The sequence below is a fragment of the Sinocyclocheilus anshuiensis genome, unplaced genomic scaffold (genome assembly GCF_001515605.1).
Source record: "Sinocyclocheilus anshuiensis isolate Anshui unplaced genomic scaffold, SAMN03320099.WGS_v1.1 scaffold62, whole genome shotgun sequence".
In the NCBI taxonomy this organism is placed as follows: Eukaryota; Metazoa; Chordata; class Actinopteri; order Cypriniformes; family Cyprinidae; genus Sinocyclocheilus; species Sinocyclocheilus anshuiensis.
Genome location: NW_015544180.1, coordinates 660988 through 665432, shown reverse-complemented (window position 1 = coordinate 665432; position 4445 = coordinate 660988). Strand labels below are relative to the sequence as shown.

Sequence of the window (4445 nt, the reverse complement as noted above, 5' to 3'; positions counted from 1 at the left end):
ACACATCTCTTTGGCCAAGCATTCAAATAATGCATCTCATAATCTTGTACTGCAGTTATATCTGATCAAATGCACATTATTATTCTTTAGCTTGGGTTAAACAAATCAATTTTGCTTGGTTGGAACAGCAGCTACGGTAATTTGTCTCTATCTGTTTCTCTGTTTTTGCCACGTGATGGACATCATGTGGTAACTAGGATTTACACAAGCTTCAGTCTGGATCCAGAACACCTAAGAAGAGATGATGCCAACCCCTCAGAGGACCTCAGATGATGCCAACCCTGAAACAACATACAGAACTACCACATTTTGCTATAAGTTTGATTGCATCATATAATAATTGCTGTTAATAGTGTTCGTCTGTTTGATTACGTCTTTAATTGATTTTTCCGTACATTTCTGCCATATGTACATAAACTGACAGTCACCACTGATAAGCCACCACTAAATATTGTAGAAACGCAATTTTCTGTAAAGCTGCTTTGCAACGATTTGTATCGTAAAAAGCGCTATACAAATAAACTTGAATTGAATTGAGTTTAATATTTCATGTTACAGGCATATTACAGCTAATCGTGGTCAAGTCATTTCATGTACATTTTATTCCCAAAGTTTTCATAAAACATTAAATTAATAAAACTTATACAGCAACTGTAAAAACCGACATGTTTTGAATGCTTTAATTCTGCAATAAAACCAAAACAATAACAAGAATGTTTAACGATGCATAACAAGACTTTATGCCTCAAACATGTACAAAGTCAGTAGAAAACTATTCTAAAAATAAATGTACTTATAATGCATGATTTCAAAAATCTGTTGAAACTGTCAAAATGGATGGGTTGCAACATGACTATTTTGAAAGAGTTACAGTTCTAAATGAAACTTCTTGATTCATATTGCCTCATACTTGTGGTAGGGGATTAAGGAGGAATAGTCACGGGTTGTCTCAGCAATTATTTGTACATCATCAGCCACACAATTCTGAAATAAAAAGTATCTGCAGCATAAAACAAACTTAAATGAAATGTACATGGTCTTCAATGTGTGCATATTTTCACAAAAATCATCATAAGTTGAATGCGTACAAATAATTGCTGAGACAACCCGTGACTATTCCTCCTTCATCCCCTATCACAAGTATGAGGCAATATGAATCTAGAAGTTTAATTTGGAACTGTAACTCTTTCAAAATAGTCATGTTGCAACCCATGCATTTTGACAGTTTCAACAGATTTTTTAAATCATGCATTATAAGTACATTTATTTTTAGAATAGTTTCCTACTGACTTTGTACATGTTTGAGGCATAAAGTCTTGTTATGCATCGTTAACCGTTCTTGTTATTGTTTTGGTTTTATTGCAGAATTAAAGCATTCAAAACATGTCACATATATGGTCGGTTTTTGTTTTGTTTTCCCTGCGTTCCTGCCTCCTGTTTCTTTATGCCTATATTTGGTAGTTTCTTTTTCCTGTTTTATTAAGTTCCATTTGTCTCAGCTGTGTTTTATTAATTATCCTTGTTTGCTCCTCACCTGTTTCTGTTCTCCCTGATTACATTCCATGTGTTTATAAGCCCTGTGTTTTCCCTCAGTTCCCTTGTCCTGTCTAACGTCGTTTAAGTGGTTGTGTTCTCCTGATTTTCCTAAGTGGATTTATTAAAAGACTCTGTTTGTTTGATATCTGCCTCCTTCGTGCTTCTCACCCTAGCAACCCGTGACAACATGTCGGTTTTTACAGTTGCTGTATAAGTTTTATTAATTTCATGTTTAATGAAAACTTTGGGAATAAAAGGTACATGAAATAACTTGACCTTAGCTGTAATATGCCTGTAACGTGAAATATATGAATTGACAAATATGAAGGAGTACAAATGTAGTACAGCTAGATATGTTTTTTGCATAGTTCTGTGATTGGATTAATACCAGTTTGAAGCAGTGCTAGAATTTCTTCAGTAAAAGGGCATTCAACTTGAAAAATCTGTTACATCGAATGACTAGTATATTGTCCCATTTAGAGTCTTTATCTGTTCTCTTCAGTCTGTCTTTGTCTGACCAGCATAGATTCCACAACTGTTATTTTACAAAGCAAGTACAATGGAAAATTGTTGCTTCCTAACATGTTGTGATGTGAAAAGCCTCAAGATTGTCTTTGTCTGACCAGCATAGATTCCACAACTGTTATTTTACAAAGCAAGTACAATGGAAAATTGTTGCTTCCTAACATATTGTTGTGATGTGAAAAGCCTCAAGACTACAAATGCAAAACACAAAAATGAAACTATAAACCTTTACTAGGCTGTTAACTTAAATGATCAACTGCACACACCTTTGCTAAAGCATGACTTGAACAGTGGTCTCGTGTTGATGATGCAACATCCAGGTAGGCACACCCAGGGCGTATTTGGTGCTAGAACTAGTAGTAAAGAGGAAGGGATGATCTCGTTTACTCGCACTGCTGCCATCTGAACTGAGGCGCCTATACAGAGATCTAGATGTCTTATATTATAAAAATCTTAAGTATGAATTTAGAAAGAAAACTTACCCCTTTACTGTCTGCCATCATCCCATCCCGCTCTCTGTCGTTGCCCTCATCAACAGTCAGTCCGAAGACGAGTAGCCAATCAATACAGGATTTGGCCAGCAGCCAATAGCATTTGTTAACACAGCAAGCATGTTTGGGCGCCGCCCCCTGACTGTCAAAACAGTGTGTTCAGATCTGCGTGCATGTGCAGACATTACTTGCGCGTGTGGGATCTGCCAGGACTCGCAGTTTTGTTATTCGTCCTCGCAACGTGTTGATGCGTGTACACAATCGTTTTTTTTTTTGTGCTCGAGTTTGGAATTTGCCATTTCTTAAGGTTTACATTTTATGTGCGAGCTTTGTCACTCTGCACACAGTACTGTAATTCACTTGCGTGCTGTGTTAATACACTTACGCTGTTTTGTCCAACTTTTAACACCATACCCTACTAGGACACAGCTTTCGAAGCACTGTAATTTAAACAAGGTGCTTACATATAAACACACTAACTTGCTGTTAAGCACATTTGACTAAGTGCATCACAACCAAACTCCCTGGGCAAGTGAGTTTCTTAAAGTGACAGTTTATATTACAACATTTTCACACACATGCGTCCTAACACCATTTAATAAAATTTAATGGTTTCATTCATAGTTGCCAAGTCCACTTATAATACACAACTTTGGGCTTCTTTTTTTGTTAAGTTGCGTGAAAAAATCCCAGGTTGCCAGGTTTTTTGGGCTTATTTAAAAAAAAAAAAAGGTTGCTTGTTAGGAAAGTCTAGCAACTTCAAAAACAAGTAGGCCTATACCAATACTAACAGTATATATGTTTGGTTTGAATAGACTTTATTAGGCTATAAATATGTGGCAATGTTACAACTCCCCCTTAAAGCTCTTGTCTTTTTCTCCTGTTCCATCTCTCCAATCCTATTCTGCTCACATGTTGATTGGAGATGAGTAGATAGTGCGTACCTTTTCGCTTTGTTGCAGTTTGCTGATTTTTGTAAAATAACTTCTGTTTTTGCTTTTCAAATAAAAGAGTGGTTTCAGTTTAATATGTTGCAGGCTCATTTATTGGTAATAAATAACTGATCATAAATAATATTTATGATAATAATTAATCAAATAATATTGGGCTTGTTTATTTTTTTGTAGCTGCGGTTGCTTATTTGTCTTGTGAGAGTTGGCAACAGTGGTTTCATTGTTCAGGGTTACATCAGTTTTTGTAAGCTGTCTTGGTAATGTTTTACTCTAGTCTGATTGAAATAATATTCAAGAAAAAAATGCAAGCAAACTTAGCTAAGCATATTAAGTCAAAAGCCCCCAAAATCTAAAATAAATACTGTACGCTTACAGGACATTTAATATGGCTTTACAATGTAGTAGAATCAATATACAATGTTATCTAACAAATGGGTAATTTACATTACTTCAGAAAGCTTTTTGAATCAGCTGTAAATGTGTGTAATTCTTCGGTGTGTAATATTTGATCAACAGTCACTTTGTTATAGCCTAATCCACTTTGGCTAAAATGAATGCTGTATGAATAAACGCAAACATAAATGAAATCTGAAGGAGTTATATTTACCTCAATGTCAAGTGTCCTGGTCGGAACAGTGAAGTAATATGAACTCAAAGTTTGGTATCTTCGTTTTCTTCTTCTCGTTTTATGGGATGGCTGGGTATGTAGTAAAGAAAGAATTCAGAAAAGTTGCCAGATGTTTTCCGATATCACACGTTTCAGCACTCTAGGGTGTGGGTCAAAATTGTGGATTTATCTTGACAAACTTTGTCATTTTAACTTTCATCTACTGTAAATGGTGAATATACTATGAGAGAAATGTTTCTGCAAGAAGGCAAAGAAATCACGCAAAGTAAGTTCCTGATGTATACAGGATATGTGTGTGTGTGTGTGTGTGTG

General features: G+C 35.5%; 1 protein-coding gene across 4 annotated transcripts in view; it reads right to left on the bottom strand.

Moving 5' to 3' along the window:
- LOC107696336 (sterile alpha motif domain-containing protein 9-like) overlaps positions 1–4445 on the bottom strand; it is a 27185-nt gene that overhangs the window by 18779 nt on the left and 3961 nt on the right. For 3 of the 4 annotated variants that reach the window (XM_016496623.1, XM_016496627.1, XM_016496625.1), the window contains one exon: positions 4113–4202. The gene's annotated coding sequence lies outside the window, so the exon portion shown is untranslated. Of the gene's footprint in view, positions 1–4112; positions 4404–4445 lie in introns of those variants that run through there. The other variant, XM_016496624.1, reaches the window with a different exon arrangement.